We start from the raw sequence: 15,414 nt of genomic DNA on the forward strand, positions 1-15,414 counted from the left end.
GAATTTTATGTATATATTTCATTTATTCACTAATCTTATATAGTTTTCCATTAAAAAGTAAATTCGATTTTCCCAATCTACATTCAGACATAATAGGACAATAACCAAAATCTTCATATGCTAACCTGTCCCCACAATCCATGGATGTTTCCAACAATTATATCTTCATTACTTCGTCTATCAATATTTCTTATATTTTTTTTTAACTTGATTCACTCTCCCAAAACTCTTTCAATTTTCACTCACGTCTTATTTTCGACTCCCACCCCCACCTAAACACTGGGTGCTTTCTTAATAGCAAGGGAATTTAGTTTAATCATCAAATTTACTTCATTTTCACGTAATATATTCTATATAATGTACAAGTATTCAAACCTAAAAACCGATCACTCGTTTCAACAGAATAAATTAATATTGGAATTTATTCGCTCGGCCAGTGTAAATGGCTCTTGTACACTCTAAAAGCATTACAGTTCAATGAACTAATCATTAATGAACATTTGAAAATGTCAACACCTGCATGAAGCTGTCATAAAGCCGTCAAACAATGACTAATTTAGTAAATTGTTTTTTTCTATATTGGCTTTATAATAAAAACTGCCTCCCTGTAAAAGGATTTCTAACTCTCTAACCAAGGACAGAACAGATCAGGATGGCTTTCTTGCTTTTAAAATTCAATAAATAACATCATCAAAGGTTTGTAGATAAAAGTTTATGACAAAGTGAAAGCATGATGTTTTGGAGAATCATGCTATTTGAAAATATACATTTTTCCTAAGTTTCTTTTTCTTTTAACTTTAGTTTTTCCAGTTTTTTCCTGTGTATTTTTCTTCTTTTTGCTTCTTTTTGCTTATGCTTTTGTAATTCAATAAACAACATAAAAAGTCGCTTTTTCATGTGGAAAAAACACATCTCTCCCAAAATAGGGCATTGGATTCGTGCCTCCAAAACTGCCACAGTCTTAAAAGATTTATTTCACTAAAACATGGCAAAATCCTATTTCAATTTAGGATTTACTTTGATATGAATTCATGTCTGACTTGTTTCTGGAATTGCTACTCTAATATTCTATTGCTTAAATCACTTTTTTCTTATTTCTCTGTGAAACTCTGACAGAAGGATCCTGCTATCTAAACTAAACTTGTGTTACAAAAACGCAAGAATTATATTTGCATGCAAATCTGACCGTATTAATCATCAACGTGAAAAGTACTTTTTTACTGACTTACAAAAAATAAATAAATAAATAAATAAAATAAAAATAAAAAATACAAAATATAAATTTTATTAAAATAATGTTTTACATATTTTTAATTATGTTTTACTCTTGTTATATATATTTTAAATTATTTTTTAATATTGTTTAATATTTATTTTTTCTCTTTTCAATTTAGAATTATCTATTTTAAATTATTTTTCTTTTTAATCTTATCATATATATGTTAAAATATATTCCTCTTATATATATTTCTCAACGTTTTTTATGCTTTATATATTTTATATTATTTTTTGTAATACAAATTTCGAATTATTTTGTAAACTTTGTAATATATATTTTAATGACATTTTAAAAAATTTGTTATATAAATATATATTAATTATTTTAATTTTTAATCTAGTGATATATATTTGTATTGCTTTGCTTTTTGATATTGTTAGATATATTTTAATTAATTTTTATTGTTTATCTTGTTACATATAATTTCAATTATATTTATTTTAATATTGTTACATATATATCTAATGTTTTACTTGTTAATCATGCCATATATATTATATTTTTATTTATTCTTATTCTTTATATATTTCTTTATATATTTCTACTTATTTTTCTTTTAATCATGTTAAATATATTTTTAATTATCTTCTTTTTAGTCTTATTATATATATTAAAAATTATTGTTCTTCCTAATCTTGCTATATATATGTTTTAATTATTTTTCTTTTGAATGTTGTAATATAATTTTTTAATTATATTTCTTTTTAATCTTATTATTTATATTTTTTACATTATTTTTTCATGTTTTTTAATGTTGTTATATATATTTTACTTGCATTCTTTTTTCTTATTTAAATATTTGTAAATTACTTTTATTTATCATGTTTTAAAATTTTTAATTATTTTTCTTTATAATTTTATTATATATATATTAATTACTTTTCTTTTTAATCTTGGATATATATTAATTATTTTTTTCATTTTAATCATGTTATATATATTACTTGTTTTTCTTTATAATCTGATTAAATTATTTTAATTATTTTTCTTTTTAATCATTTTATTTTTTCATTATTTTTTCTATTTAGGTTTTATTTATATATTTAGACTAATTTTAATTTTAATTATTGTATGTTTATTAAAATTATTTTTATCTTGTTATACATAATTTCATTAAATTTTAAGTTTAATTTTTTATATTTGTTTTAATGATTTTATTTTTTAATCTTGTTATACATATTTTAATTATTTTTCTTTTAAATCCTGTTATATATATTTAATTATTTTTCTATTAAATCCTCTGTTTATATACTTAAATTAATTTTAATTTTTAGTTTTTTTTAATATTTATTTTAATTATTTTTATTTTTAATCTTGTTATACATAGTTTAAGTATTTGTTAATCATGTTATATATTTATCATTATTTATTATTTAATCTTATTATTCATAGATTTTATTTTATTTTCATTTAAAAAAATTTTATATTTATTTTCTTATTTTTCTTTTAAATCCTGTTATATATATTTAATTATTTTTCTATTAAATCCTCTGTTTATATACTTAAATTAATTTTAATTTTTAGTTTTTTTTAATATTTATTTTAATTATTTTTATTTTTAATCTTGTTATACATAGTTTAAGTATTTGTTAATCATGTTATATATTTATCATTATTTATTATTTAATCTTATTATTCATAGATTTTATTTTATTTTCATTTAAAAAAATTTTATATTTATTTTCTTATTTTTCTTATTAATCTTGTTATACATATTTCCATGATTTTTCTTTTTATCATATTTATTTTATTGGTTTTATTTTTAATCTGATATATATATTTAATTATTTTTCGTTTTTATACTTGGTTTAATATTTTCTTTTTACATCTTATTGTATAAGGAGTTTCACAGTTCCATATTCTTGTCAATAGTCTCGTTAACTGATATGTCAACGACGTGCAAAATTCTGAATCCAATGTGCCCGATTTCCACTTCGTTCCAAAACAAATTATATGAATGTATGACTCAATTTAAACACCCATATTACATAAGTAAGATATCCTTTTATCAACGTAATTAAACAGTTTTTATTCCTCTTAAGTTACATCATTCTACACATTTTTTTTAATTTTACGGTGGCCAATACAGAATTATGCAACCGTACCACCGATCTGATAATTCGGACTCCAGATTTAAGTATTATGAATCTGAGTCGTAATTTATTAATCATCAATTTATTTTGTTCTAATAATGCTCAACTTTATAGGCGCTTAATAATAATAATAATAATAATAATAATAATAATAATAATAACAATAATAATAATAATAATAATAATAATAATATATTGAATTTACATATATATAGATATAGATAGATGTGTGTTTGTGTGTGTGTTTAGCATTCTTTTTTATTTATTAATTTCAATAAGTACTTTTTTATTTTTGATCTAATGCATCTGAGCTTAAATACATGGCCTCTCATGTAAAACATTCATGGCAAACACTCGCCTAGCTACAAACACTGTCAGCAATTTCTTACATATTTAAAACTAAATGAAAATTTGATGAACAAAGCCTATTTCCTAGAACTGCCATCTATGGAACACAATACCGTGGGGCTTTTTCTCAGCTGACTATAACATATTTATTTTCATATCCAGCATATCAAGTTCTTGTTGAACAATCTTTTTAAATAATTAATTTCTACCCAATTTCCACGGTTACTGATCATCACTGTGTTGTCTAACCGTTCACCTTACACCCATTAACCCTTTATTCTGAAGTTGCTTCTGAGCCATGATATGCGGTGACTCCCTAGTAAAATTTTATTTTCAAATTTTAAATGAGAAAAATTTGTTTAATAAAATCAAGTTTCTGGATATCTTTTGTCTTTTCATATGGAGTTCGAACTCGGATTCAATGTTTCCTTTATTTTAGGATTGATATGGCACCCAAAATATACTGGTGTCTTGGCGAAAGCATCTTAACTTTCGTAATGATTATGTGTTGTTCATCTGTATTATAAGGAATTCAGACAGAAAATAAAACCAATTAAAGTTATAATTGTTTTCTTCATATTTCTGCTGCATTTTTTTCTAATTTTTGTACAACTGGAAGATATTTTATCAGCATTAACTTGATTTTCATGCGCAAACAAAAATATCTTTCTTCAATTTATTCTCATAAAAAGGACTTAAAATAAATTTTCAACTTTATTTACAGGCTCATGGATGAAATCCTTATCTATAATATAAAGCTGAACGTCTGTGTGTGTATGTGTCTGGTCACGAATAGGCTCCTATATGGTTGACTATTATAGAAAACTGATCACATATAATGATAGAAGATGTATTGAGACACAGGAATGGGTATGTTTGATCTGCCATAATGATGATTCATTAAAATTGTGGGGTCTACATACGCGCCTGATCCACAAAGTATGGAAATAAAAAAAATAAAAATTAAAAAAAGTTTACAAGTGTTTTTGATAAAGATGTACATAATAATACTTTGATAAGTATGTTTTAACTTAAATAGGGATGGTATAATAAAATTGTGGGGTCTGCGTTCGCGCCTGACCTCCATAGAACGGAAATAGGCACAAACTTTAATAAAAGCTTTTCATATCTATCTGCGTAAGTGTACTTTGATAATTATGTTTCAGTTTGAACCTGACCTCCATAGAATGGAAATATGTCACAAAGTTTAACAAGGTTTTCTAATATAGATTCACAGAATATTGTGATAAGTGTTTCAGTGTGAACAGGTATGGTATAATAAATTATGGGGCTTATCTATTATATTTTTATTTTCATCATATTTTGTTTTGGTTTTGATACCCCCAAATTCGAAGCTATCTGTTTACAACCCTTCCTTTTCATAACCTATCATACTTTCATAAATCAGAGTCCATTTTCTATAGGCTATTTTTGAACCCAGTCAACGACGGGTACTTTTGCTAGTATATATATATATATATATATATATATATATATATATATTAGTGTTGGGACGATTAATGGGAATCAGAATCAGGAATTGGAATAATCGGAGCATTTTGGGATATCGGAATCGGTATCAGAATCAGAAGAATTTGCGCCTATTTTCCGATGCTGAAACCGACTCCTTTAATCATCATTTTTTATTTGATTTTCGTATTGCTTGTAGCAATAGTAAAATAATAAATATTTATTGATTTTTAACCTCCAGTAAGACTAAAATCTCTAGACCAAGTGTGTTTTTACGTCTGAGAAAATATATTCACATTTAAGATTTGTTTTTTACAGTAATCTGAACAAAATGACACTTTTATATTTTAATATTTAGAGATTTATAAAGAATCAGAATTAAGTAATGTTTTTATTTTGTTAGCTTGATAGTAATGTTATTTTGAATAATTAAATATAATAAAGTAGCACTTCATACAGTTTTATTAGTAATAACTTTAGAAACGGAATCGGAATCGGTTATTATATCAGAATCGGGAGTTTAGTACGGAATCAGTGATTGTATCAGAATCGGGAAAAATATTGGAATCGTCCCATCACTAACATATATATATATATGCATATATATATATATATATATATATATATATACACACACACACACACACACACACATATATATACATATATATATACATATATATATATATATATATATATATATATATATATATATATATATATATGCACTAATACCTCCCATATTGCATAAGAAATGTAGTTGTACTTTAGTACAAGTAAAGCATGATTTCATTGGCATAAGTAATTATTCTTTGATGGAAAATGTAAAACTAAAGGAACAAAGAAGGGAAGAGTAAGGAAAGGAGAGAGGAGAAAACCGAAAACAGAGCGAGAGAAATTAAAAGAGGGAAATGAAAGAGACATTCACAATAGGGAAAAGAGTCTAGAGAGGAGGAAACACCTTGTAAAACAATCAAATTGTATAGCGAGAAATTGTTCAAAATAAGAAAAAAAAATAGAAGGAATGAAGAAAGTTGATTAAATTATTGAGATAATTTGAGAGGAGGGAGGGTAAAAAGAAGCAAAATATAAAAAGGCAAAAGAAGGAAAGGGGAAATATACATGACAAAAAAGGAGAGAAAGTAAAGATTAATGATTCATTTAAAAAAAATAGTGAATCCTTACAGAAAATAACAACGAAAAACTATAATAACAAGAGAAAAAGTCCAAAACAATTTAATTTGATGACAACCTTTTGCACAAAGTGAGATTTCTATGAAACATTTTCTAATGTAATTGCAGCTGCAATGTTAACTTGAAACCAATACAGAAATAAAGAACTGTGCTATTTGCTGGTTTTAAGTGTAGAATATTACACAAACAATACTTATATTTTAGTTTCAATAATGTGGAATATTTTATAATTGAACCTCACTTTGAGTGTTAAGTTTTAAACAATACTAAAAATGGACACGTCCATTGTCATGTAAACAACAACAACAACAACAACCATATGCCGTGATAAAGATCTTTGCAAATACTATTTAGAAAATTTTACTTTTCACGTCAATATATACAAATTGTAGAATTAATTCAAACAAATTTTATTTGTATGATTTCGATTATTTGGACTACTATTTGCAACGTATATGACTGCTTACATCTGAGACAATGTTTCATACCAATACCAATACAAACAAAATGTATTTCAGAAGTTTTCAGGTGATGATGTTGCTATTATTTGGGCCACTGTTCCATGTTCATTTTTATTTTCAAAACGTTTCGGTCAATGTAATTTCTGACCCTTTGTAGGTGCATTTTATTTTTGAACTTGGATATATGTGGAACTCAGTAACAGAATTTTGAACTGAATCCTTTAATTAATTCACAGCATAGATTGTTCTCAGTCTGGTGGATTATTATTAAGGAAAACTCACGGACAATTCAATGTGCTCTCTATACCAATCTCTCTCATTTACTCTTAATAATAATATTCCTTTTTTTAACTTTTTTTTTATTTGGGAGTCACTAGTTATCAAGGTCCGAAAGCCACTTGAGGATAAGTGTTAATGAATTAAGGTAAAAGTGTAGTGATCACTAATTGTTTAAATTGGGTAGAATTTGACTATTTCTGGGGATGGTTCAACTTGTTAAATTGAATTTGAAGACTATTATATTGTATTCAACTCGAAAGCAGGCCAACGATACTGTGTTCCACATGCAGGCAGTTCTGTGAAAGAATATTTGTTCATGGAATCCATGCCTAGATTTAGGTACATATAGAGAGTGCTGGAAATTATATATAGTGGTTGTAGTTAGTTGAGTGTTTTTGTGGAAGCTTGGTAAGGAGGGAACATAGGTTGGAGTTCAGTTGAGCAATTACCATAAAAATAGTGATAGAGCAAAGACATACTTGCAACGTGTCTTTTAAGATGTTGCAGGGAAGAGAAAAGGCATCACCTACAAGGTTTCAATGCCGCTTTTGAACTCTATCAGAGCAGGATAGGCGCGCCGAGCAGCTCTTGCCGACATGTGGCAACAGTACTCCATTTTAGGAAATACCAAGCTCTTATATTGATAAAAGATTGCATCTGCACTGATAACTACTGGAATACTGTTCTACATTATATGTGTTAATAAAACAATGCACTTTCTTCTCCTGTAAAAATAAATATCATTGTCAGCGAAATAGTTTTGGATTTATTTATTTAAATTAATGAACTATGTTCCTTCTTTATTTATTTTTAATCTATTTAAAACTGACCTGGGTGCACGGCGTTACCCGGATGTTTGGAGGTGTGTGTTGAGCAAAAAAAAAAAAAAATAGTGGTAGTAGGCAGGCAAGCCTTCCTGCGAAGGAGGAAAAGAATGTGAAAAAAAAACTGACGTCTTTGCTGTTACGCCCATCGCTAAACCGGAAGTGACGAAGGTTTAAATTAAGGCTAGTCAATCGAAAAGAGGAGATGATTTTCGAAAATATCGGCGATAAAAGCAACCCCTCCCTGGCATTGATTAAAAACCAGTTTTCAATGACAATTTTCTGAAAGTTAAAGTTCAATCTTTACTAGAGATGATAACTAAAAGTAGCATAATAATTGATTAATGCTTCTAATCAATCGTGGACCACAGGTCAAGAGCAATCTACCGCCATGGATTAAATAAAAGGTTTAGTTCGAAATTTCATAGAGCTTTGCAAGTTAGCATAAAGAATCCAGAGTGTCAAAAGATCCATTTAACAAAATCCAGAGGTTACATAGGCTCAAATGTTATAAAAAAAACAACCAAGATGCGAGTAATAGTCTAAATAATACAAATAATAGATCCTCAACTCAAAAACTTGGAAACATAGCTTTATTTGTAAATGGTATTAGTGTTAATGCATTTTCTCTGGTGTTGGCAGTCGTATGCTAAGTCATTACCCAGATAATATGATGGTGCTAGTAATGTTATAATGGTGACAGTTTTAATGCAAAGAATGGAAATCATGTCAGCATTGTGTGATGAGATAGTGCTGGTCTGAGTCTTGTAGGTGATCACCTTGTATCTGAAATTGGCAGTGACAAAAATAGCGTAGCAATAAACATGTAATAACATCCTGATTTTTATATGACTATGTTCATAACACTTACTTAAAGCTATCAAGTTGTATGCGAAGCTGCTTCCTGTGTTAATATACATATCTGTGTGTGCACTTCAGGGGGCGTAAGCAATGTCCATGGTTTCTAGTAATAAAACTGATTTATCAAACAGGAAACAGATATTGCGAAGTAAGTCTAGTGTTGTGCAAAAGGTGAGAGGCTGACATATAAGTCTTTTCTGTCGCTGCCTCTTTCTGACACTATCGGGCAAAAGTATAGAGATTTATGTTTAGGTGGAAGAAAAATCCTCAAAGTCAGACAAGTGGTCAGAAAGAGAAAGAGAAAAGTTCAACAATGTAATTCCTTTAACATAAAAACATAAGTTTGCAGTAAATCAAATCTTTTTTGTTTATTGCTGAAACTTAATAACTCTTAGAAATAATCCATTGCATGAAATTAATTTAACACAAGTTGTTATTTTACACCTGACTAGGGTCAAAGTGTGGCTTCAAACCTCTAGTGCTAGTATTAGAGTGTAAATAAGCTAAAATATATCACGGAATCCTGACCAAACAGGAGTAAAAATATTAATAAACACAGACAGGAGTAAAAATATTAATAAACACAGACAGGAGTAAAAATATTTATAAACACAAAGGAATCTTTAGTCAAGATATACAAAGGGAGTTCTGGAAAGAAAATCTGAGTTTTCCTTGTAAAACATTCACAGCATAAACTCGTCTTCTATGACAATGGTAAAACGACTTACATTCATCCATGTGCTTAGCCCCAGGCAAAATTTCCATAAACAGAGCTGCTTCGAAAGCAATCTTTGAAACATATTACCATGAGATTGCATTCCTATAGATTAGAAGTTAGTTGTCTGCAAATCCAATGTCAAGAAATATTGTGAAAAACTGTTCCCTAATTAATTAAATTTAATGCATTCCATTCACCAATTTTAGTCCTCCCATAGTGTTCTTTTGGCTGACAGTCATTCCTTTGGATTAAGCATTACCCTTGAATAGCTTTTGGTTTGGGTAAGAGTGACCCAATAGTAAAAAAAAAAAAAATAGGTGTATGAATTACCTCTGATGAGGAAGAAAAAAACAAAAATCATGGCGGATATAGAGCTATCAGTTCGATAAATCAAAAAATTATTTAACGAAACCGATAATTATAAATACTTGGTGATCCTTGAAGAATTGTAAATATCTTATATTCAAACCTTATCACGCTGATAAAAGCAAAACATTTGCTCTTTACATATATTTGTAATGAAGGTATATGTATAGGAATATTAATCTCTACCAAGTTAATATTAACATTCGACATAATCACAGTGACACACTAGTTCTCGTTAGATCGCAGAAGTTAAGCAATGATGGGCCTTGCCATTCCAGATGAGTGACTGTTTTAAAATACGAGCTGTTGCATGTGGGACGGCGGTAATACTTTCCTGCCCCCCATTACCCAAATGCAAAATTAATGTTGACACTTCTGACTGAGATATAAGTGCGATTGGGGATCGCTTGTAAATTTGATATTCCCTTGAAACTTCCTCCTTTGGAAGAAGCTAACTCCACCTGCTTACGATGAATAACGTACCAGATAAGCTTATATTAAACTTTGTTTCAGAATTTATAAGGTAATTGATATTTCTTTACAACCAGATTGATGCTCGCATTTACTATAAACTTCTGAACAATTACTGACTGAAACAATTTTAATTTTTGTTTCTATCTAAAGTGCTCCTTATTGGGGAAGTTGGATTTTCTCTACATTAAAAACCGACCTTGTGCTTAACTTTGCCCTCGTGAGGAGACAAGTAAATAGGATCTTAGACCTATGATTTCTTTTGATTGTTTATTGTATTATTTTCTAGTATTATTTATCTGTTGTAACGTTGTTGTAAAGTTGTAACGGTAGCTTTACTTGGCAGGAATAAACCGTATGGACACGCACCTGTCCGGAAGAAAGAAAATACGGTTGATCGCGTTTAGTAACAAAACGCTGTTGAAGATTGGAAAAACAAAACAGTGTCAATTGTCGGAAATAAATTAGTTGTTGGTTGATTCAAAAATACCTATAAAGTTTACATTATCTACAATGATTAGATGAAGATGGAAATAAACCCAACGAGAACACACTTACATTAACAGAGAAGGTAAACTTCCAGAAAAGGCATCTACACGTAGATTAGTCGGTGTCACAAATTATTATAAACTAACCCGAAATTGAGATTGATAGTTGACTGATGATCTGGTCTTAGAAAATCACTTAGTTAATTTCTTCTTCCTCACCCCCATTCAATTTACCGATACTGACAATAAAGAAATATCATTGTGTTTTCATACATCAATGTTTGTCACCATCCTTTTAATGTACAGCAGGAATACAAGAATGGTATGTGTTTATTAGACGACCATTGCTTTACTTTTCTTGATATTGTTTATGTGACAATTCAAATTAGTACTATTGCTTTATTCAAATGCTGCATACCTCATCACCATTAAGCACTGTGTATCTATTCACGCGACGGCCTCGTTTCATCATACTTTTGGGGTGTTTTATTTTTATAAATTGATTCATTGTTCAGAGTTGAATATGGGAAAACATTGGGGAATTACGTTAGGAGATACAAGACGAACTCAAGCAGGTTTTGTTTATTTGTTTTCTGTCTAGAATCTAAAATTACCACTAGTATATAAATGGTAGAAAAGAGGCCTTGATGATGTAAAGACTCTTGGAGAGAAAGCAAAAGGTAAAATAAAAAAACAAAGAAAAAAGCAGAAAGCCTGTCGAAACAATCATAAGGAATAGGTTATTTTTGTAGATGTTTACTGTTTTATTTCCCTGCCAAATAACCAGCTTGTGGTCAAAACCTCATGAAGGATTCTTTTCTCACATAACTATAAATAGGGAGGAAATAAACAAAATAGAATGATTGTACATGTCTGGCTTATTGCATTTATGGATGATCAAAAGGGGCATAATTTTATTCAATAAACTATGCGTTAGTTTTAACTCATTTTCCAAGAAATGAGTACGTTTGCACTTTGCACATCAGATTTCCTTTATGCTGGCTCGTGCACAACCAACAACTGACGGAAACTGCAGCAATATGCCGAGCACTGATCATAACTTTAAATCTATTTAACTAAAAAAATAATTTTCAAAGTGCTCAATATATATATACAGCTATTATAAGTGAAATATGATAAACACCAGAAAAACCTTACGTGAATTTATATATGTTTCAACGATATCAATCGTTTCCTCAGACAGTCAAAACTGACTTAAAACACACGAGTTTATATAAAAATGTATTTTAAGTATATATCTTTTATAATACAGTCCAAATTGTTTCAAATTACAAATGCAATGAATCTATATTTGCGACTTCAAAGTATATATAATGTTTAGTTGTATTCCAATGACTAAAGAAAAATCAGTCCACAGTCATTATTTTTATTTATTTTACTATGTTCGCGAATGCTCTCTATCTCTCCTTCTCTCACTCTCTCTCTCTCATATATATATATATATATATATATATATATATATATATATATTGTCCTCTTTTCAAAAACTGCAAATTTAAGCTAAATTGAATGTAACTGTTTAAATAACCTATACCTCAGTTGAGTCGCCTTTTATTCCTCTATAATTTTACCTGTTCATATATGACTTTTAATTGAAGCATTCTAGTGTCCACGTCAATTTGAAAAATTAACTTCAAATCGAGAAGATAAAAAGAAACTCCGCAGCAAAAATAGAGCTTAAAACCAACATAAAATATCCACCTTTTAGGCAACAAAGCATCTCTAATCGTAATTGTTGTTGTTTCTAGTTATACAATGTAACATTTAGTCTATATGCCTCGATTTTCTCCTAGTGATCGTCAGGAGCTCATTAATCTCAACCTTTCTGGTTTATCCAATTAAGAAATCGGCCGCAGATTAAAATATGATGAGAAAACTATACAAATGACTGTGCAAAAGCACCAAAACACCGATGCCTCAAAATCTTGTCATCCTAGAGTTAATTCTTACAGGGAATACAATGCTATCAAGGTCCGCAGCCCCAGAAACCGATTAGAAACGGCTCCCACGCCCAACAACAGTGTAATATTGTTAAAAAAATGCTCTATTTCTACAGTTAAGAACAGATTAAAGGAATTTAATTTGCGAGGCTGTGTTGCAAGACGCAAGCCAATGATTTTGTAAAGAACAGAAAGTGTCGTCTGGACTTCGTCAGATGCAGCATAGATCGTGATTCTTTATATTTATATCAAAAGTGATTTTTAGTGCCGAAAGTCAAGTTACATAGGCTAGACACTGATGGTATGTAGTATGTTTGTCAAAAGAAGGATGAAGAATTTAATCCTAGATGCACATTTTCAACACTGCATTGTGGTGGAGGTTCAGTTTTGGTGTGAAAGTTATTAGTATCAATGGTCCAGGGTGTATAGTTTGCTTGGAAGGTCGAATTAATTCGACCAAGTACATTAATATGTTGACTGAGCATTTTCTATCCTACTTCAAGGGAAATTTGGATGATAATCCCATCTTCATGCAGGATAATGTTCCCATTCATACAGCTGGCTATGTCAAGAGGTTCCTGGAAGAGCATAATATTCCGTGTTTGGACTAGCCTGCACAATATAAAGACCTCAGTCCTATCAAAAACATATGGTATTACATCAAGCAACAGCTATGCAATGATAAAATTTCAAATCTGGAAGAACTTTGGACAAAAATTAAAGAAAAGTGGGATGCCCTTTCACTGGAGTATTGCTGCAAACTAATTCAAGGAATGCCCAAAAGATTACAGGCTGTCAGATTGCAGAAGGGCTATGCTACTAAATATTAACTAGTTCATTATGTTGTATTTGTGTTGAATTAATGTTCTAACGTTACATTTAAATAACAATTTTCCATTGTGCAGGGTTTTTTTTTTGCCTTCTTGATTTGTAGTTATTTTTTTAAAATTGTCGTGAAAACTAAGATACTTCAATTAAAAGTCAAATATGAACAGGTAAAATTATAGAGGTATAAAAGGCTAATCGAATGAGATATAGGTTGTTTAAACAGTTACATTTAATTTAGCTTAAATTTGCGGTTTTTGAAAAAGTTACAAGTGCGGACTTTCTTTTTAGCGCCACTGTACATATATACATATAATTACTCAATAAAAAATAAATAAATAATACTATTTATTTTATTATTTCGGCGAATGTCAGTATATATATATATATATATATATATATATATATATATATATATATATATATTAGCATTGTCTAAATGAAAAATAAGTAAAAAATTATGACTGTGGACTGATTTCATACACACACATACGCAAGCGCTTGTTTCATTTCCGTTTTTATTAATCTCTTAATGGTTTGAAAATAAAATAAAAAGACCTTGAGGAAAAAGAAAAATACCTTTTCCATCTGTTTGTCTCTTGCTGAATTTACAAATACTATTCCAATTTTTGCATCAAATTCTTCTTTTCTAAATTTAGTTATTAAACTGATTGCATAATGGTCTTTTCTGTTTGCACAAGAAAATATAGACGTTTATGTTCATTTTCAAACAACATCTCATTAACATTAGAATTATAAATTCAGTTTTGTTATTCTATTATGTGTAAGTTAATATTATAGGTATGCTAGTCCAAGTACCTGTTAATGTCAGGTTTCTAAAGTTTTCTTAAATTTTAGCCGAAATTAGAAGTTAAAAAATTCTGTTTAATATTTTTCATCCAAGTTGTATTGAAAAAATATTATATAACTTGATGAAGTTAAGATAAATGTTATTATTTTAACTCATCATGTTAATGTTTCAAACTAATCCACCAAACAACTACTGAGTTAATAGTTTATTCGAATAAATAAACATTTTACATACATTTCGACCTATGTAGCTACCATCGCCCAACAGAAGAAAATGTTCCAGTAATTCAACAGTTATAGGTCAAATACAAATAGGCAAAAATTTGTAGAAGCTAGAAATCATTGTAGAAGTTTAAATAGCTGCAACTAAGAGGAAAAAAAAACATTGAGTCGTAGAAATTAGGTATGAAACAAAATAGAAGTAAAATTGTCATAATGAAGTTAATCGATATTGGATAATAACTGGAACACTATAGTCAAAATCTCGTGCGAGATTCAAACCAACGATGGTAAAAAATATTGGAACTGAAGGCGACCGCTTTATTCTACTATATAACTAATTTAACGAAACTATCCTGTCTTTTTAACAACTTAAATGAGTTCGCGAAGTTTTCACCTCTTCGAATGAATATCAAATAGATTGACTAAAATCAACATACAAAGAAACACAAATGCGTGAAAAGCATAAGCGATCGTTATAAATGTCGTTTGGGGCCTACAAGAGAATGCTACATTCCGGAATATTTATGTCGAATATTATTTTTTTAAAAAATGGCCCAAGAAATTCTAACTGATGTAAAGATATCAGAAATTCTGATTCAAATTAGTTTTGATCTTTGATCAACTGTTTTGCTGTGATGCTGGAACACATACATACATACATACATACATACATACATACATACATACATACATATAGTCAACTATTTTACACTCGCTAAAAAATTAAATTCATTTTTTAACTTG

The sequence above is a fragment of the Euprymna scolopes genome, chromosome 18, assembly GCF_053919585.1.
Source record: "Euprymna scolopes isolate OS-2025 chromosome 18, ASM5391958v1, whole genome shotgun sequence".
Classification (NCBI taxonomy): Eukaryota; Metazoa; Mollusca; class Cephalopoda; order Sepiida; family Sepiolidae; genus Euprymna; species Euprymna scolopes.